Raw genomic sequence first — 22,796 nt, 5'->3', positions numbered from 1 at the left:
AAAGGAAGTGTCTGCTGACCTAGAACAACAAACAGGTTATGTGTATGTGAAAGCTCCTTGTTTTGCAAGGGCATCGACAGATTAAAAATAACACATGCTATCAAAAATCATTGTGTATCATTATAATAGATACTTAGAGTATCTGAAAATGTGATACCCGGCATCATCAGGAAATCAAAACCTACAAAATGTTGTCTTTTTAAAATAATTCCTTGCACAGATAAAAATCTTGAGCAACATACAACATAACTTTTTAAATAGTTAAGACTGATTGAGTGCTTACCATTTCACTGTTTTAAATGCTTTAGGTGATATTATTTCATTTAATCAACATGGTAACTGTATGAAATAGTTACTATTATTTCTAATTCCCATTTCTCACATGAAAAAACGAAGTCTCTGAGATATTAAGCAACTCATCCTAGGTCATTCAGCTAGAGATGTTAGAGTCAAGATTTAATCTGATTCCATAGACTGTGTTCTTTATCATTGTATGACATGGCTTCCTCATGGTTGAACCAATAGGTCAGAGGTCCAAATATCCAGCTGTTAGGAGTAAACTGCTATTGCTTACATGACTCAGAGGAAAGCATGAAGGCATCTTTTAGCTGCTATGAAAATCAAGTTGCTCAACCAGAAAGTTTAGAGTCATGGGAGAAGCAAGGAAAAATCACAAAATGGAGAAGACTAAAGAGGAATGGACGAGAGAAGCCACAGGTAACAGAAGCAGCCATGGAGAAGCAAAGGAGCTTGCCAGTCTGAAAAGTAGAAGAGAATGCTAGCTAGAAGGAAAAGAGAAGATAGGATGGATAGCTCTTTAATAGGCCACTTACATCTCCATACCCTCTTAGGGCCCTGGGGTGCTGCATTAGAGACGTATCCGTCATTGACAGTTTTGCAGTGGGAGCAGGCACTGGGGCACTGAGTAAAAGGATCAGTCAGGTCTTGCTTTCTGCCATAGCTTCTGAGAGTATGAATCATTGTTTTCACCTAATCTAATTTTGTGCTAATCAGGACAGATGATGGGAAGGATTAATTGAGAATGACATTAGGTCATTAATTTTACTCATTGGAAAGCTAAGCTGTGTTATAGAACATACAAGTTATAACTTATGGTATAGAACATAAAATATGTAGTTTAAAGTACATTCTGAAGCAGATAGTCCAAAGCTGAAGGAAAATCGTAGAGTACCATTTTAAGGAAATTAATTTTAATTGTTTCTTTGAGCAAAGCTAGGCAGAGTGCCTGGTATGTAATTGACTCTCAGTAGGTGAGAGAAGCAAAGGAAGGAGAAAATAAGAGGAACAGAAAGTGGAGAGAGAGATAGAAAGGAAGAGGTGGGGGAGAGGAAAGAAGGATATATGTATAAAAACATTGTGTTCCTATAACTTTGGTGCCTTTAAGTGAGACATGATCGAAAGCTAAATACAACCAGTAGAAAGAAACCAACAACTCATACAGCCAAAAAAAACACTTAATGGGTATTTCAGAGCAAAGACCTGAATAAAACCAACACTTGAACAGTTTTATTTTTTTTAATTTTTTGAACAGTTTTAAATGACTGATTAAACCTATTTTATTTTAAACTAGTTAAATCTCAAGTAATCTTCTGTAAACCCTAGATTTCTATAAAAATGACAAGTAATTGGGAATTACCATTATCCCCTATTTCTGCTATGACAGACATTTAACAAAGTAAGAATACACTTTTCTGGGCTATTCATTGATCTTTTGGTATGCATTCAGTGAATGATCCTTTCAGAATGGTCATAAAACTAATCTGTTGTCACACAAAGTAGTTTACAGTGAGGGGGAAGAGATGGTGTCCTCTACTTTTTTTTAACCTTCTTTATAGGTATTGATATTGCTATTCACTTCATCTAATCTTAATCAGAATATTGAAGTACTGTATTGAAAGACTGTTGAAGCCCATTGTAACTTTAAAGGTCAAATGATTACATTTTTAATACCCTAATCTCTTTGAATAGTTGAGTCTTTTTTTTTTTTTAATTTTGAACTTACAGTCCAGCTCTGTGTTATCACCTTGTGATTATAAACAATTTGCAAGTTTTGAAGTATCCTGTCTTTAAAACTCTCTTCAATGGTGCTGGATTTTTTATTTTTTATTTTTTTTTTATTTTTATTTATTTATTTTTTTTTTTTTAAAGATTTTATTTATTTATTTGACCGAGAGAGAGACAGCCAGCGAGAGAGGGAACACAAGCAGGGGGAGCGGGAGAAGAAGAAGCAGGCTCATAGCTGAAGAGCCTGATGTGGGGCTCGATCCCATAACTCCGGGATCACGCCCTGAGCCGAAGGCAGGCGCTTAACCGCTGTGCCACCCAGGCGCCCCGGTGCTGGATTTTTTAAAACATATTTTATTTATTTGAGAGAGAGGGAGAAGGAGAGCACAAGTTGGGGGTGATGTGGGGCAGAGGGAGATGGAGAAGCAGACTCCCCGCTGAGCAGGGAATCCAAAGTGGGGCTCGATTCCAGAACCCTGAGATCATGACCTGAGCCGAAGGCAGATGCTTAACTGACTGAGCTACCCAGGTGCCCTAGTGGTGCTGGATTTTTCACACTTCATCCCCATCAGTGGGTTCACTGTGAGTCAGAAAGACCTGTAGGTATAGACTTGTAAGAAGTGGATTTTATTCCTTGCATTGCTAATGCACAGATCCTATACTACCTTCTGATTCTCGTTGACAAGACAAAAGAAAAGTAGAGCACGTAAAATAAGATCATTTCTAGAGGAGGAGGAAATTGCTTGGGAGATTGATATTTTGAGTTTTGATTCCCTAATATAGTTTGTACAGAATTGGCTGTGTTATGTCTTTCCAGAGGTCTGATATGTGAATACCTTTTTTTTCCTATTTTTTTTTTAAAGAAAGATGTAACTATCCTAAATAAAGTCAGCTACCACTAAAGGATCTTTTGAAGAAAATAAATTCTTAGTATTGGTGTGTCATTCATTTAACTCTGCAACCCACTGAGTCTCACACCTGTGAAATAGTACCATAACTGATGATTATAATGAATGCTTTGTGCTAGCAAGAAAATGAAACCCTTATCTAGTGTTCTGTATTAAAGATGGCAGAAAGTCATGCAACAATTTTAGGAAGAGCTGTACTTCCTAACAATTAGCAATTTAAAAATTTGGTTCCCTGAAATATTATATTGACTACTTGGGAAAATTATCTGTAAGAACTTTCAGTGCCCAATAAGCCAATCTATTTCTTCTTAACCAAATAATCAATTTTGGACATACTGTATAGAATTAAATCAGAAGTAAGTTTCAGAATTTCAGTCCTGGTTTTGCCATTCCCAAGTTGTGACCTTCAGCAAGTAACTCAGCTCTTGAAATCTCAGGTTTCTTATGTAGAAAATGGAGTTAATGATGCTTATTTCACAGTGTTGAGGAATGTGCTTTGAATATTCAGCACAATGCCTGGCACATTGGATATCTTTTTTTTTTTTTTTTTTTTTTTTTTTAGAGAGAGAGAGAGAGCATGAGTGGGTAGAAGAGCAGAGGGAGAAGTAGACTCCCCACTGATCAGGGAGCCCAATGTGGGGGGCTCTATCCCAGGACCCTGAAACCATGACCCGAGCTGAAGGCAGACACTTAACCCACTGAGCCACCCAGATGCCCCCACATTGGATATTCTTAATAAATGGCAGCTATTTTTACTTTAAATATTTTACTTTACATGTATTTGGAAGCAATGCATGGGCTTCTATACATTAATTAATGGCAATATATTTTCCAGTGACTTGTAAGTCATACCCTCAAAATAAAGTTAGGACGAAATTCTCAGCACAAAGATATAGGTTCATCAATAGCCATTAGTCCTGCTGTGTCCTTTCATGAGCTCTGGCAGTTCAAACAGTCTCCAAAAATCCCAACTGCTAGAAGATCAGATTCTGTAGTCAGATGGTGTCTAGCTCACTTTATTGTTCCCTGACTAAGCCATGTCAGAGTGGTACACACAGTCTCAATCTATATAGCAAAAGGTGGCAGTGGGAAGAACTTAATGTGTTTATAACAGTGAGTAAACAATATAAAGTCTCCATTTAATGAACACATACCATGAATCAGGCACTAGGATGAATGTTATGAACACATGATTTGATTAGCACGGTATTTATGATAATGGCTTCTAAATTAGACAGCTACAGGTTGAGGTCTTAGCTCTGCCTTCATTGGCCAGATGACCTTGGTATGATTTCTTTTCTTCATTTTTTAAAATGTGGTTGACAATGTACTTCAGAGGGCTGTGTGAAGGTTAAATGGAATAATGAATGTTAGGGATATTTAGTACCTTGTAGGCTTCTTCTTGAGCCTCTTTCTGCTTTGCCTCTCATGACACCCTTTGGTTTTACTTCCAGTCCCACAGTCTGCTCCTTCTTTTCCTGCTCTGCTTGACTGGGAGTGGAGTGCCTAAACGTTTTGACCTTGGTCCTTCCCTCTACACACTCACCCTACGTGACCTCGTTCAATCCCATGTCTTAAAATACCACCTCATTCCCAATGAAAGCTCTATCTTCCTACCTAACAGTCTGCTGAAGTAATTTAGAGAGGTTAAATAAATTGGCCCAATTCATATAGGAAGGGTCAGATTGGCATAAAACCAACATCTGTCTGACACTGAAACCCAAGTTATGAAAATTGCAGGAAGGAGAGAATAAAAAACAGATGATTTAGTACCAATCACTCAAGTAACAACTTCCAAACTTAACAAAAAAGAGGAAATCTTTGAGTGTTTACTTGACTTGCTATACATGAAGAAATCATGCAGTTTTTCCATATGATAGTTTAGCCTATCCTTTAATTAAAAATTTAAAAGCAGTTTTTGAAGGTTAAGAGTTCTATCTAAAACTTCACATCATTTTCAAGGAAAATTAATGAAAATTATTAATTGTTATAGCTCATTTATAAGAAGCTAGATGAGAACATTATGAAAAATTAGTGAAATTATTATCAGATGGAATAATTAAAGATCAATTGTGAAATAATCACATAATTCTAGCTATACGCTGTATTGCTCTTCATTAATCAAAGATAATCTGGAATTGCAATACTTAATTAAATGCAAAAAACTGTTTGTGTGTTCTGGCTCTGAAAGGAGATAATTGGAGAGTACAGAAGCTGTACAGTTATCAGCTTTTGCTGATTTTTTGAGAGTCTAGAAATGTAAATTCTGCGGTGTGGGGGTTGGTCATTTTGTGGACTGTTGAAATCTGACCTTAGATACTCCTTTTTTCCACGAGATAATAATATTCCTCTTTTAATCCTGAAAAGGGGGAATTTTAGTCCATCAATAAGAAAAAAGTAATGTATCCAATTTTGGCAGATGTGTAAGATCTCAAAGGCCCATGAACAAATTCCATTGCATTGTACTTTCTTTGCTGCCAAAGTAGTGACCTATTCGCTAAAATCTTCAGTGCTACTCGAAAGAGGAAGTAATTCATTTGTTCTCCCATTTGTAAAATAAGGTTATATTTAATACTCATATCAATCACGGCACCTAGGTAGCTCATTCAGTTAAGCGTCTGACTCTTGATCTCAGTTCAGGTCTTGATCTCAGAGTCATGAGTTGAAGCCCCACACTGGGCTCCACAGTGGGAGTGGAACCTACTTAATACTCCTGTCAGTCTCTGTTTCTCTGCCGGAACTGCAGTGAAGTCACACATCAATTTCAAATGCAGCTTTTAAAATTTTATTAAGGTAAAATTTACATACAATGAAATGCACCTATTTAAGACAGTGACTTTTGACAAGTATATACACCCATGGTATCACCATGACAATCATTTCAATCACTTCAAAAAGGTGCTCATGCCCCATCCCAGTGAATTTCTTCTTCCACCACTGGTACCAGGTAACAACCAATCTGCTCATCTGATTGTTTAGTTAAATTTGTCATTTCTAGAATTTTATCTAAATGGAAGCACACAACATGTATTGGGGGGGGATCTGGCTTCTTCTGCTTGGCATGATAGTTTTGTGATTCATTCCTCCTGACTCATTCTTGTTTTACTACTAAGTAGTTCTTCATTGGATCAATATGCGACAATTTGCTTATGATTAACCTGTTGGTAAATGTTTGGTTTATTTTCAGCTTTGAGATATTATGAATAAGACTACTATGAATGATTGCCTATAGTCTTTTGTTTGATCATACTATAATTCACTTTTCATACTGTTTTCCATCATTTGTTTGCATTTGCTCACCGTATCAACCAACTAAGAATTAACTTTAAAAATATCTCCATGACGGAGGAAGATAGGTTTCCACACTGTATGGGGAAATATATTAAAATATGGAAATGTCTTTTTTGGAAAAGAAAACACTCTTACATATTTAATTCCTTCTTCACATTATGCTTTTGTAATAGGCAAGGCAAATACTCTTATTACCCTTAGCTTGCAGATTTGTAAACTGGGTCTTAGAGGAGTTAAGTGATTTGCTCAGCACCACACAGTTGATAACTGCTACCTAGAGTCAAGACCAGAGCCTGTTTTACAGTTTCTTAATCTGGTGCACTTTCCACTCTGCCATGTAGAAAATGTTTCACTTTCTCTAGCATATACTTATTAAGTTCCTTCTGCTTGTCTAACACCATGTTAGGAGGTAGAGAAGCATGTAACAACAATAACATAACAACAACTGCAACGAAAATCCATGTTGTTCTCTCATGGAATTTATTATTTAATTGAGAAGACAGTACATGTACATGAAAAAAAATCGAGTGCAATTGTAAGGCAATTAGTTAAGGTTGTTAGAAACATGTATTCTGTGCTGCATTGAAAACAGGTGTTGAATTAATAGATAGCTAAATAAAGGAGTAGGAAGTTATCTACAAGAAGTTCATTAAGGAAGTGATTTTGTGCTAAACAACGAAAAACAAAAAGTATGGATCGAGAAAGAATAAGTACGAGGAAAGGCTATGTAGGTCTGTGATGAAGAGGAATTTGGAATCAGTAGGACTGAAGTGATTTAAATTTCAGAATGAATATATAGGGTGGTGCCGGTTGAATGCCAAGTTGAATTATATGGAGTTTACTCTGTGGACAGCAGGGAGACATTGTAGATTCTTAAGCAACAGAAGATAATGAGTGACACGGTACAAGTGATGTTTTAAAAAGGATCGATTGGTCAAAGCTTGCAGAATGGGATAGATCTAGGAACGATGATCAAAAAGACTAGTTCAAAGACTCTTGTAACTTAGGTATGAGGTGATGAACATCCAGACCAAGGAAGGGGAAATGCAAGTCTAAATGTTTTTATAAAAACAGACAAGCTGTAATAGATCTTCCTTGAATGGTATCCTAATTCAGAGGCATTCAAACAAAATTTCTCTAGAAACTAAATGTTCTTGTGCTAACAGAACTAGGTTTTGCAACCATAGAAATGATTATAAAGCTATGCTTTATAGGACTTAATTTTGGCCTGGAGCTTAATTCCTTTTACTACAGTTCACTGCCTGTCAACTTACCAAAGAATGCACTAACTTGCTTATTTCAGCGTCTCTCTTTGGAGTGTAGTTTAAAATAGCACCCATCAGTCTTAATCTCAACTATTTTCCAAAATGTTTCCCAAATTAATAAGTTCAGTATTGGAAGTAGTGACCCTGTAGGGAAATGGGACAAAAATAGCTCACCCATAATTAGAAATGAAATCTCCTTTCATTGAGCAATAGGAAATTGGCCAAGCCCAGCAGCTTTTCATACTATGCTGTGTTAAGTGTTCCTTAAAGCAAGTGTTCCCTAAATTCTTTCTCTGGTTGCTCAGTGGTTTGGTAGCTGCTTTTATTGTGTTCCCCATTTTCAGGCTGCGAGCTTTAGCCCTACTCACCACGCCCTGGGCACACATGTAGGTTGGATCCTAGTAATTAAATGAACCATCCTCATAAGCAGACCTCAATTAAACATTTATGTGGGTCATGACAAGTTGAAAACACCCACCTACCCCCCACCCACACGCACACTCTCTAGAATACAGACTACAGGTGTAGCTTTTGTTTGATTTGGAAGCTAAAAAAAATCCCTTAACCAGAAATTTATGGTAATGAAGTTAAATGACTCTTGTCTTTCTGAAATGAAACCTTTTGGTTCTCAGTCCAGTGATCATTTCTATGCATTATGATGGGGAAGACTCCATAAACTTGGGGAGAAGATAAACTTCAGATCCTACTCTATGTGCATATACTCTATACATGGTAGTCATTTGATATTAAACATGTGACTTATCTTTCTCTGCCTCAGGTTCCTCATCTGTAATATTAGAATAATACTAGTACTTGCCTACAAAAGTAAAGAAATATTAAAGTGATCCATTTTAAGTGCTGTTGTACCTGGCACATAGTAAATACTCAAATATTAATGATTATTTTTGAGCTGGTGCTTCTGTTACTGTTGTTTTGTTGTTGCTTTTGCTATTGTTGCTTCACTCCAAATTTTTAGTAATTCCTCTTAAGGTATTTTCAGTGCAATAAGGAAAACAGAAATATAAACACCCCAAGGTCGAATTTAAAAATTTCTACGTATGGGTACAAACACTGTACTATGGAAAGAGCGGAAGAAGAAATAATTCTGCAGGGACAATCAGAGACCATTTGATGGGTCAGATACATTAAAGCCAAGGTTTGAAGGTAGAATTTTTAATTTAATTCCAGACAAAGGAGTGCTGCTGAAGATTTTTGAAGGGAGAATCCAACATGTGTTTTAGGAAGTTAGCTCTGGCAACAATTTGAAAAGGTAAAAAAATTAGAGATATATAAGAAATATAAAAAGTAGAGGCATGGTTAGGATAGCAAAATGGAATGGTTACTTTTTGTTGATTGTTTTTGTAAGATTATGGACCAAAAGTATGAGGGAGGCAGAGAAATAGGAAGGAGGTAGGAGTGATATGGTCCACTTTTGACCTAGGTACCACATCAAATCAAGTTCTGTAATAGAGTGTTCCTGCAACGTAAATCTTGGAACTCCCTCTTACCTCATCTGAACCTTTAGCAGCATTTCTCGCGTTGGACCCCCCCCCCCCCCCCGCCACTTCTTTTGAACTTCTTTTTTCTCTTGACTCTTACGGCACACTCCCGTTTTCCTCCAACCCCCTGGATTCTCCTCACTCTTCCAGATGCCTGCTATTTTTGACCACAAAAAGCTCCAACCTTGGCTCTTTCTATCTATACAATCATCTAATTTCATGCTTTGAAACACTACCTATTTCTTAATATCTCCCTCTTGTTGAACTTATTCCAAACTTCAGACTCATGCCCATACCTTCTAATCTGACTTACCCCATGGATGTTGCAATAGACTAACGTCCTCCTTGAACTTGCTCTTCTCTGAGATTCTCTATCTCATAGATGGCACACATGCACCTAATTGCTGGAGCCCAAGATCTGAAATTTTTCTTTGATTTGTTTCTTTGGTCCAACCATTAAAAAGAGCTGTCAACCATTACCTCCAAATCTCCCAACTCTTGCCTCTGTTCTCCATCCCTACTTGTTCTCACTTGGATTCATCACTGTAACTTGTGCTAGAGTAAAAATTTATGAACTGATCTAGCTCTGTCTCTTTTTGACCTCTATAATCCATGACCTTCTCAGGAGCCAGAGTGATCTGTTAAAAATCTAATTTCAGTCATGCTATTTTCTTTTATAAAAGACTTTATTAACATCTTATCTCTTACTCAACTTAAAAAGTCCTATTTCTCTGAGTTCATCAGCTTTTATTCTCCTGTCTCCCACTCTACTCCAGACATACGAATTTTCGTTCCCTAGAACATATCAAGCTTGTTTCTGCTTATTATACTTTGTGACTGCTTTTTTAAAATCAAAGCTTTTTTGATGTCCTCTCTTCAGAGAATATTTCTTTCCTAATCTCCCAATCTGAAATCCTCTCTAACTTCCCCTGAATCCCATTACCCTACAGTAACCTGACTTCTTCTATTATTTATTTATTTATTCATTCATTCATTCATTCATTCACTCATTCATTCATTCATTCGTTCTTCTTCTCAGCTTCCTCCAACCAAAAAGTAAGCTTTACTAGAGCAGCAATATTATTTGTATTTAAGATGCTTTTGCCAGCATCTAAAATAGGGACTAACACATAGTAGCTGCACAATAAATAGTGTTTAAATGAATAAGTCTCTAATACCACCCTTCTTTTTTTTAAGATTTTATTTATTTATTTATTTATAGAACGAGAGCAAGGGGAGAGAGGCAGAGGAGAAGAGAATCTTAATCAGGCTCCATGCTGAGAAAGGAGCCCAACACGGGACTCTATCCCAGGATCCTGAGATCATGACCTGAGCTGAAACCAAGAGTAGGATGCTTAACAGACTGCACCACCCTGGTTCCCCTCTAATACCACCATTCTATATCCAACTCACTATCCTTTCTTGCTTGGAATACAAGCTAGCTTATAATTTATATCTCTTTAATAGCCACCCCTTCTAATTGACTCTGTACCCAGAATCTTTTAAAACTGCAGTCTGATCATCCAGCCCCCTCTCCTTCATAAACATATCCTATATAGGGTATGACCCACGTCATCTTCTCCAGCTTGTTTCCTGCNNNTCTCTGTTTAGCTCAATGTGCTGCTTTGTCAAATAGTGGGGAGGAAGATTGGAGATGGTTTCACTACATTTTTTAGTCATCAGTATTCAGGAATGCTGTTAGTTTTCTACTCTTGTAACCTCACCGTATTGCCTGTGCACCTTGCACCAGGATGTTTTTTCAGGCTTCTTTTTAATTTGTAAAGAGAAAGAACAGGAGGCCCAAAGGTGATTACCAGTCAGAGCAGTTCATCATTAAAAAGGTCTGAGACTTGTGGCAAACGGGTAACTGTAAGACACAGGTCAAATGGATTTTGCACTATTCAGGCTCCAGCTGAATTACAAAAATTAAATAGCACTCTAATTAACCAGAGTAGTTAGCACATAATTCAGATCTCTAGAATGCCTGCTGACTGTGGATTTAAAAAAAAAAAAGTGCAACATACAAATCCAAAAACAACAACAACCACAACAGCAAAATCCTGCTCTGGTTGGTTTTCCATATACAGGCTTCAAGGGTGAAAAAACATTACAGATTTCTGCAAAAACAGAAATATTCTTACTCTACAGGAGAAGAAAAGTAGTTTCTCTTTTTCAAAGAGAATACAATATTAACCTATCGAGGGACAAAAGAAGTTTTGTATTCTGTTGTTAAATGCTACATATATCCTGATGTGGACATTTTAGGACTGCTCCAGATGAATGATAAAAATGGGAGTTAAGATGAAAACAATATTATATGAAAGTTACAGAACTAAATCTGCCTCACTGATTGCTTTCTGAAGAGGTAGAGTAGCCATTCCCCACCAAGTTTAAGTTAACACACTGGCGTGCAACCTGGATGAACCTCAGACTTGCTAAATAAAGAGAAGGATTACATCAGCAAAAATTACTTAAACTCTTGGGCACCTGGGTGACTCAGTCCGTTAAGTGTCTGCCTTCAACCCAGGTCATGATCCTGGAGTCCCAGAGTCCAGCCCTGCATCAGGCTCCCTGCTCAGTGGGGAATCTGCTTCTCCCTCAGCCCCTCCCCCCTCATGCTCTCTTTCTCTCTCACTCTCTCTCAAATAAATAAATAAAATCTTTTTAAAAACATTACTTCAACTTGATAAATAGCTGCAAAACATGTTGAGAAGCTTTTAATAGAGACTTAGGATATCAAAAGGCACTGTGGAGATACTAGAGAAATTTTGGGATTATAGTCTTTCCTCATAAAATGAAAAATAAAATGAAGTCCAACACAAAAGAAGCTTTGGCAAATCACTGCAGCGTGGGCAAATATAAAAGCTGAGACATGAAACAGGCAAGTGGTTGCTTTAAAAATTAAAGAAATTAACACAGGAAAATATAACAAAAAATCCTGTGTTTTTAAATATCTGAATTTCAAAATTCAATTAAAATGTTTCAATTCAAGGGTTAATTTCACACTTTTCACAATAAGTCACATCACTTTTTAACTTTTTCCTAAAAATAATGAGTCTAATAATAAGAGCTAACATTTCTTGAGCTTTCACTATGAGTCATACACAATGCTAAATACATTCATTATCCCACTGGACCTCAGGACTCCAGGGAAGTAAGAATTACTGTCTGTATCTTACGGATGAGGAAACTGTGATTCACAAACTCGTGTAAATTGGCCGAAGAACTCACATATAGTAAGACGATGAGTTATGAATCTAGGGGTTTCTGGCTCTAACACCCATATTTTTAACTGCTACCCTATGCTATCACCCTAATTTAAATTGTACCTTTTCCATGGAAATGAACAGCTGACTAAAATCTGCACGTATGAATCATGCTTACAAAGGATTGTAGTCACTCAAATGTATTGCTCACTTGTAATAATATATGACTTTAAACTTTGGAGAAGTGGTTTACAGTTCCTTAAACCTAAATGAGGGTCTCATTGGATAATTTATTCATTTATGTGTTAAATATTTACTGAGTACTTGCTACATCAAGGCACTCCTTTAATGATGATAACATATAATGATATAATGACAATATATTTTCCTTCTCTTTATGGAGCTAACAGTCTAGTTGTGGTGGATGGGAGGAAATACAAACAAAAAGAAAATTTCACAGAAGAACTGTTATGGAGACAATAAAGCAGGATGACATGATAAAATAATACTGATAGGTGAATGTGGTATTTTAAAAGGATGGTCAGAGAAGGCCTCATTGAAGATATGACATTCAATCTGAGAACTTTATAAGAGAGGGCCATGAAAAGTTCTGGGGGAAGAGCATTCCAGGCAGAGAAAAAGGGGCAAAAGCCCTAAAATGAAAACACATCTGATGTGTTTGAGGAACAGAAAGTAAGCCAGTGTGCCTATAGTATGGAAAATGTCAGATGAATGTTGAAATGAAGTGGGCCTTGGTAAGAATTGAGATTTTATTTTATGGCAACAAGAAATCATTGGAGGGTGATTTACAGTTCAGAGGATTAATTTGGGGCTATATGATTTATCTAAGAACTTTGGATTTTATGTTAGGAGTACCATTTCTATCAGCCTCAAACAAAAATAAGATATGGAAAAAGATCAAGAGGGCTCTAGCCATAGTGCTGTATTGAAACCAGAGCTTAAACCCTCATATCCAGAGACCATTCATTGAGCTACAGTTTATACATTTAACTTAATCACAATGTGAGGTGCTATTTTAGGTGCAGGGACATGGCTTTGAATAAGAAAAGTTTCTTGCCTTATTTTTTAGGTAATAGAACAGAAGGTACATGGGGTACTTATAACACTGAGTACTTACTGACAGTTCTTTTTAATAATCTATCTTCCTTGTTAGTGTTTCAGTCTCAGGACTTGACTGCCTTATTCATCAATTATGACTGATCTAGAACCTATTAACATGCTTAGCACATAGTAGGTACTCAGTATCCTTAATTGAACTGAATTGAATTATCACATTAGCTTTAATCTCATTGACACAGTATTCCATTGTGTGACTGTATTTTCTCTTTTTTTCAAAACCATGTTCTATTTTTGAACATAAACATATTGGGAAATCATTTTTTCCCCAAGAAGGCTTTGTCTTTTTGTAGGGCTTTGCTATATTAGCTACTATTTTATCCTCATTCTGTGCAATGCGCTCTACCTTAATCCTGTGAATTTAAATCTATATGGGATATATCTATTTTGGACTTAAGTTATGTGAAGTCAGTTAACCCCCAATTTTTTCATAAATAAGTTTTTTCATAGCCACCTTAACAAAGTTTGTTTTCACACATCATAAAGGAAATAATGAAATGGAGAGACTTTGTACTTTCCTACTTCCATCTATACATCCTGTTATAAAAAAAAATTCCATAGTTTCTGATTATTGAAGAACTCAGTTTAAAATGCCATTGTATTTTGATCTTTCTTTGGGCTTTCCCTTTACTTCTACGAACTATGGACAGAAGGTCCCACAGAAGTGTCCTATTCTCTTTCATGGTGCCCATTCAACAACTTTGGAATGTCTTTCTCACTTCTCATTCTCCTTCCTGCGTAATTTGTTTTCAACCTCTGGAACTTAGCTTAACTTTGACCATTTCTGAAATTCTTTGTTTGATCTTCCACATCTGGGTTATTTGCTTGGGTTTCTTCTATTGCCAGCTTTATCACATGCTTTTGTAATTTCTGTTTACTCCCAATTTGTTTTCCTAGACTGTAAACTCCCCAAGGGCTGGGATTAGATCTTAATTACATTTCTAATTCCCACTTCCTAGTCCAGTGACTACCAAATAGTGGACTTTTAACAGAAGTCTATTAAGTGAATGAATAAATGGATAAATTAGCTGTCATTTTCTAAGGCAGATCATAATTTAATTTGTTCCCATTGTCTGGTACATTAAAAAAAAAAGGCTTTGTTCATACTGTGGCTTTTCCAGTCTCCTGAGTTCTATTTTTATAATTTTCTTTTATTTTGTGTAGTTTGATACTTAGCATGTTACTTTAGAGCAATGCAGCTTTTAAGTCTGAGGTAGAAAAGAAAGAAAAGACAATCTAGTATTGGTATAAATCTGCCCTTAGGACCCATTTCTCAGGAAAAGCAGACAGGAGTGAACAGTGGCTGAGGATCTAAGAGCAGGCATGTGTCATTAAGAAAGAGAACAGGGCATCATTTCCACATTCACTTTCGTTCCTCTGCTATTTCAGCTCACAAAAGCTCTGGCTTGATTGTTGACAGTCAATGTGTAAGAACTGGGGTTTCTACTGCCTTTATACAGGAAATCAGTGTGGCTACATAAGAAGGAGTGAGAAATGGTGTTTCCATCTCATGAATAAAAACTGTGTATCTTGATGTTGCTGACAAAGAGCTGAAGTTACTAAACCAATGATATACTCCCAGGGAAATATAGGTGAAAAAGGTACTATTTTTTTTCTTTTTTTCTGTTTCCTAGCTCTTTATCAGCATTCAATTCAATCCAAGGAACCAGGAACCGAGGAGGAAGGAAGTAATTGACATTCAAAGCCTCTATTTTTAGACACCTTTACACTTTCTTTTGCTTCTAACTAGCAAGGATTTTTCCAAACAAGCTTTTAATTAACAGGTGAGTTTAATTGATACGTGGGTTTCTCAGAAGGGGAAAGGACCTCAATGTAGAGAAGGAGAGGGAGGGACTCCAATCACTCTCACTCACAATAGAAGACCATTAATTCATTTGCACCTGGATGTTTTAAAGGATCAATTTACTGTAGCAAAGAAAGAAGGCAGAGAATCAAAGGTTGGAATCTGTCAGAGAAGAAAGAGAGGCACTATAATTTAACATGCTATGTGGATGATTTAAAACTTGGAAAAATATTGCTACTGATGTCCAAATACAGAAACTAACCTATTTGCATTTAGTCAGCTTCTGTCCACGTGCTGAGAAAAGATTAATGTTTCAGAATCAATGAAGTTATTTTTTTTTTACTTTTTAGTCACAGGAAAGTAAAAAATAAAACAAAATACATATTTAAATCACTTTCATTGCTCTTAAAGGAGTATTTTATTAATGTAATTGAATGTGAGGATGTTTTAAAAGTTAAATTCAAAGTGGTCATGTTATTTATGGGGCCAAGAGAGGACACATATCCTGTGTCCAATTTTCTAAAGTGGTAAGTTGTAGGAAGTGGGAAGGTATATACATCATGAATCAGAGACCATTGGTTGCATGCAACAGAGACCAATACTAAATGTAAGGAGACAAAACAAAAGAATAAACGGCAAGCATACTGACTTTCTCACAGAATCAAATGCATGGCTCAACAATCGAGCCTCACAAAAAGACAGAAACTAGAAAGTTCTGAAATGTAGGTCATAGAAACTCGTGGAGGGTCCCTTCAAGGATTTGCTTCTTTAAGGACTCAGAAAAGAGGAAATGATCAGTGAAGCTTGACTTCATATGCCCACCCACTTACAGGGAGGTGAGGAACTTCAGTTCTACCAGCATTATCTGTGGTGAGAGAGAAATAGTTCATCAAGTAAAAAATTCTAAATGCCGATACAACTTTTGACCTACTCCAAAACTTTATATGTATAAATACACGTGTAACATATAATCTATACATGCCTATGGAGACATATATTGTTACAAAATGTTAATTACCCATTTTCTCCAATATTCCAGTACCACTATTCCCTGCCTGCTTCAGGATGATTGTAGGTGTTGAACAGGTGTGTTGAAACTCTACGCCACATCAGACATTGTTAAAGTGCATGCTTTCTGTTAGCCGGAGTGGAAGTCTGCCTTCCAGAGGAAGAAACTTCCTTTTGATTCCCTGCAGTCAGCAACTATAAAAAAAATGGCCAGACTTTCACCCTTTAAGATGCCTTTTCAGATTAGTTGATATTTATTCTTAAGAAAAACCTTAAATAATAGCCTGGACCCTGCTGAGTTCACTATAGAACTGTCAGAGACTTGTACTTATTGGACACATGATAATTAACAAAGAACACAGAGTCCTAGAAGAGAAGCTGGCTATGTACATACCTCCTACCCCTAAATTTCTGCTTTAATGAGAGTCCCAAACTGAGATTTTTAGTGAATATTATTACAATAGAAAATAATTATTTGTTCATAATAGGAAGGGATAGTTTATTATTTATGCATGAACCACTCTGTTCAAGATAAATTTTGGGGACTCTTGAAATTTATCATAAAGACTATACAGACCGTCTCCAACTCACAATTTTTTGACTTTACCATAGCATGAAAGTAATAGACATTTAGTAGAAACTGTACTTTGAATTTTGAATTTTGATCTTTCCCTGGGTTGGCGGTATGCATACAGCACTTTATTATGATGCTGGGCAGTAACAGCAAGCTACAGCTCCCAGTTAGCCACACAGTCACAAGGGTAAACAACTAATACAGCAGTTCTGTACCCACACAAACATTGTGGTTATTACTTTCAGTACAATATTTAATAAATTACATAAGATAGTCAATACTTTATGATTAAATGGGCTTTGTGTTAGATGATTTTCCCCAAGTGTAGGCCAGTGCAAGTGTTCTGAGCACATTTAAGGGAGGCTGGGTGTATTAAATGCATTTTTGACCTAAGATATTTTCAACTTAGGATGGGTTTATGGGGATGTAACCCCATCATAAGTCAAGGAAGGTAAGTATTTTTTTTCTTTATTAGGAAACAATATATGAGAATGATTTGAAGATTATTGCCTGACCTCATGGCCAATCCAAATGGAAATGCATTACTATCTTTGGCAAAGTAATTAGATTCATAACTTGGTTAACTTGGCTTAGTATAGGCACTTTGTATATTCGTGAGAAAAATCTGAACTGAACGTCATATCCAATTACAATTCTGCCTCGTGTGATTTGTGGCTCCCTGTTTGTATCCTTCTCTAAAATGTTAGCTAGCAACATAAGCTCTTGTAGCAAGCAGCTTACCCAGGTCCAATGTGTGCTGATGATAGGAAGGTAATAAAAACAAGAACCTTTGAATGCTGTAATTGGTGATCCAGCCTCCTAGACTACTGAAAATTAATTGGCCAGATGTTCCCTACCCAACTATAAATGGGGGATAATGTAGGAGACTGAGTTTTCAGCCTTCCCCAGGTGTGCACATTTGAGCAGAGAAAAGTGATTATGAGTGACATGATGACAGATGCAGTGCCCATGCTCCACACTGCCCTTGTGTATCTATGATATATTTAGGATTTTTTCCCCTGAGGCACTTCAGAAATAAGAAAATAGACAAGGAACCAAAAGACCTTTAAAATCGAAGAAAAAAAACTGGAAGTTGTGAATATTATATTTGTGTATATTAACCATGTTGTTATTTAAGGTTACATTTGAGCCTGTCACTGTTAGCTGGTGTTATAATTATGTGCCAAGCCCTGTACTAAACACTTTACATTTTGTGATTAACCTTCACGATTTTACAGGTGGGTACTTCTATCATCTCTGCTTTTTAGATGAGTCAACTCCTGTTCTCAGAGATGGATCAATCTCTCACAGTTACACAGGAAGTGAGAGAGTAGCCTTGAGTATCTAACACCAGAGCTCATGGGCTTACCTACTAAGCCATATTGTTTCCAAAATAGAAGGTCCGTTCAGTTCTCCAAAGCACACTGTGATAAGCCCATTACCTGTATTATCTCATTTAATCCTCACAACCAAGAGAGGTATAAAAGACTGTCCTGGTTTCACAGAGGAAGATAAATAAAGATACTATAAGAGTTTGATCAACTTGACCAAGGTCATATGACTTAACAGGACAGAGAAGTTGCTCAAATATATTTTTCTCTGATTTCAAAGCCCAGGTGTGTGGCGGTGCTACAGAAAGGATAGGTCTTCTGGATGTGAAAGTATAACATCAGCACTTTGATTTAAGTCTGATTTCCTTTATTGTCCTTACATGTTTACATTCACAGCAAAAGTGATTATCCTGCCATCTTCTCCTATGCAACATTTCCTTGAGCTTTAATTTTGAATGGGGCCCAAAGCATCCCTTGATTATTTCATGCAATTGCCCTCAAGGACTATTTAGGAAGAAAATGTTGTTCTTCTAATAAAACAGCACAGCTGTCTCAAAGAGCTTTTAATCCATCTTTTTAAAAGATGTGGACTTTCTAAAATAATGTCGCCCCCATTTGTCTTCTATGAAAGAAGATATTTCAAAACCAGGAACACCTATCATAATAAACCATTAAGATGACTCCAGCCTTTCAGTGTATTTTTAGAATTTCATATTTCACCAAATGTTGTTATATATAATTCATGGTAGTGGGATATGATGGGATATGACAGTTATCTCATTTATGAAGAAAGACCAAATAACTCATTGTCCCACATCCACAAATAAATTATTCTTGTCCCCGAGCATAAGATTCTGTTTTGTTCTTTTCTTTACCTTAATGGATTTTCTTTTCTCCATTAATATTTTTTCCAAAAGACTGTGACCCTTAAATATCAATTTGACTATTGTGAAAAAAAGGAAAATTCTTAGAAATTAGCCTCACTGATCTAAAAATGAAGTATTAACGAAGTAGCCCATACCTCTAGAAGTAAAAGGAGGCCTTGAGTGATAATTATTTTGTACAATTTCATTTAGTGTTTTTGTCACATGTCAAACATGTGAAGAGAAAGGCTAATTTTTCCCTTTGAGACCCTTTGAGCTCTAGGAGGGTCTAGAGTTCTGTTTTTCTTTCTTCATCAATTTCAAAGATTCCTGTATTTGATTCTAACATTACAGTGCTATGCTATCTAGAACTTCCAAAAATTAAAGTTGGGGTCTTAATGTAATGCTTTATAGTCCACAGGGTGTTTAAATGCATACATGAGTGTAAGTAAATGAAAATTTTCCTTAGTTAAATTACATCAGTGTTTGAGAATATGCCTCACTAAGTTTTGACTATATTTTCACTTCATATTCTTTATGATCATGTATATTTCTTACGGTTTTTAATCTTAACTGGTGTGAGTGTAGTATTAGTTGATTGATCTCCTTAAAGACATTATTTCCTACTCTTTCTTATTTTCTCAATTTGTTGGACATTCATAAAAGCATTTGATAATTCTTTTTCAAGTAAAAGTGAAATTAATTTAATGCTTTTCAAGAAACAAACAGTCCCATGTTGTCTCCTTAAGGGTAAAGGTCAGTGTCGTAGGAGAAGAAGATGGCTAGTAAGGAAACTTTGGAGGAAATCCTAACTCATGCTTTTATTATTTTGTTTCTCAGAAAATTTTCCATGGGAAATAGAGTGTTGTTACATTTTTAAGCCTTTTATAATGCAAACTTCTAAGTACATGTTCACAGAATAGCTAAAGTTGTATATACGTTTTTGTTGTAAACAACCAATATATACTATGAAAGTAATATAGAGAGAGCACTTAAATTTGCATTTAAACATATATAAGCTAGCACAAAATAACTTACTTGGTCAAAGCATTATCACGTATTTATATATTTATGTAACCATATATAATTATCCAGTTATGATAGGTAATAGACGATTGATAAATCTTAGTTGTAACGTGTGTGTGTGTGTTCTGTTTGCTAAATGCGAGTCTGTGTATATCTTGCTATTTGCTTAATGTTGTCTGTGTGTGTACAAATGCTCATTGCGCCAGGCAGCACTGAGAGCTTAGCTCTAATCTTTTATGAGAATACATGTAGGGCAGTGGAAAAAATATCCAAGTTAATAGTCCCAGTATCATCAGTAACCACACCTCAGCTGGACTTCCTGGATTTTGATATCATCTGAGTGCAAAGCTAATAGTAATTCCAAAAGTTAGGTGGCCCCTGGCCTGTACTAAGAGTTCCTCAGAAGGGGCTTTTCAGAACCCACCACAGTCAGGAGTTTTAGAGCAATGAGAGAGTCCTGTTAACATCCTTTTAATAACATCTTTTGAGACACCCAAATTGTTAACTGCTTGTCATTTTGCATTAATTCTTGTCCTTTTCAGTAATCAGATGATTAGGACAAATATACAGGCAGTAATTCTTCAACAGATTCTACAAAATCTGATTGTTTATTTAGATCTACAGTAACCGATAGAATTCTGCTTACTGCCTTCAGTATTCAACATAAAGATTGAGAGTAGATAATAGCAGGAATAGAACAAAATGAAGATAGAAAATCAGAGCATTTTAGAGAGGATGGCAACAGAGCTGAAAACATTTTGTGTGTCTTTGAGGTGTCAGTTCCTCTGGCAGGTGTGTTATATCCCTAATCTCATTTAGTTTTCCTCCTTAGGAGGGTAGATTGGTTATCTACAATTTCCAGATAAGGAAACTAAAATTCCAAGGGAGTCAGTGACTTGCCAATGCATTTACTTCTAGGAAGCCTTTTATTCCCATCAAAATTAGAGACAGGTATCCCTGTTTACTGTCTTCCCCTCCCCCACCCTTCAAATTTAAGCTCCATGAAGTAATCAACAAAAATAAATAACACTCCCTGTCCTCAAAGAGCTAACATTCTAGTATAGAGGGACAAAGTTAAGCATAAAAATTATGCAAAATGGTGAATGGAAAATGGAAAAAGGCATCGTGAAAAATAATAAGGCAGGGCAGGGGACTAGTGAGGCAGTGGTCAGAGATGTCTTTCCAGAGAGAGTGGCATTTGAACCAAGGATTAAGGAGGCAGAGGGAGCTGTGGAGTCAAATCAAAAAGAAGAACGTTCAGTCAGAGATAACAGTTCCTTCGTGTGGAGCAGAAATGAGCCTGACATGTCTGCCTGCAGCAAGGAGGTCAGCATGGCTAGAGAGGAGGGAGTGAGAGGGAGAATAGCACAAGATCAAGTCAGACAGGTAGTGGGTAGAGGAGGGTGAAAACTTCCAGGCCCTTCTAGGCCATTTACTGTGAGTGAGATGGGAAGACAAGGCATGTTTGAGTAAGGGGCTTAGTGTGACCTGATTTACCTCTTCCTGGGATGATCACAGACTGCTGTGTTGAGAACAGACTGAAAGAGGTCAAGAATGGAAGCAGGGAGAACGTTTAGAAAGTATTAAAATAATTTAGGGAAGCATAATCACATATGGCTTAAACTGAGGGTGGGTGGCAGTGAAGGTGGTGACTAATATGATTATGGATATATATTTTTTGAAGGTAAATCTGACAACATAGATATGGGATGTGAGTAAATCTGACAGCACAGATATAGATACAGGTCAAGGGTCACCTCAGGGGTTTTGGGGTGAGCAACCGGAAAGATAGAGGCACCAATAACAGATGGTTGAACTATTGCAGGACAGCATGTTTTGGGGGAAGGGTGTGGAGCTCAGTTTTGGACATGCTAAATTTGAGATGCTTATTAAATATCTTACCTGAGAGTCTGGCGATTGGATATCCAAGTTATCAGGAGTCCATAGGAAATTTCAGGGCTTGGGATATGAATATGGTGTCATCACTATAAAGATTGTATCCAAAGTCATGGGACTGGATGAAATCTCCATGGCATTAGTGAGGGCCTGGCAGATATTGGTTATAGTTGATAATTTAAAATTACCTGTATATGAATGAATGGATGTGTCAACAGAGGTGAAATGAGGAGAAAACTAGTTTGAGATCAGAGCCATTGTGTTTCTTACCTTTGTGTAGGTCTAGGTTTTTAGTTGAACAAGAGAAAATGTCTGGTTATTTTAAACAAGAACAATGACAAAATGGGAATTTACCTGAAAGGTATTAGAGCACTCAAAGATTTTTTTTTTTTTTTTTGAGAATTAAAGAACCAAGCTTGAATGCTACATAAGCAGAAATAAGGCCTATAATCATACAACCATTAAAAAAAAGTTATCAATATGTCAACTTTAGTAACAGAGTAAAAATGGTGGTGGTAATAATGATATCAAGGAAAAGGGAATCCTTTTTGAAAATCCCTACCATGTTACAGATCATTAGATCATTTAATTCTCACACCACTTTTGTGAAATGTGCACTATTATTCTCACTTTATCGGTGAAGAAACTGAGGGTCAGAGATGTTAATTAATTCTTCTAGGTCACACAAATGGTGAGCACCAGATTCTGGATTCCGATCCAGATTTGTCTCATTCCAGAAACACTTTTCCCATTTTACCAGACTGCCCTTTTAAAGCAGCAAGTAGGCACAGCAATTCAGAAAAAGCTGCAAATTCTTTTCAGAACACTGTGAGGTAGGCTGGGCTGTTGGTTCCTATTAGATAGAAGGCAAAACTGGAGCTAAATGATCCGGCCCAGCTTGATAACCTATAGAAGCCAATCTGAGATTTGTCTCCCAGTCCACTAAATGTGAGTCCGAGCTTT

The sequence above is a fragment of the Ursus maritimus genome, unplaced genomic scaffold, assembly GCF_017311325.1.
Source record: "Ursus maritimus isolate PB19 unplaced genomic scaffold, ASM1731132v1 scaffold_15, whole genome shotgun sequence".
Classification (NCBI taxonomy): Eukaryota; Metazoa; Chordata; class Mammalia; order Carnivora; family Ursidae; genus Ursus; species Ursus maritimus.
This window is presented reverse-complemented; position numbering follows the sequence as displayed.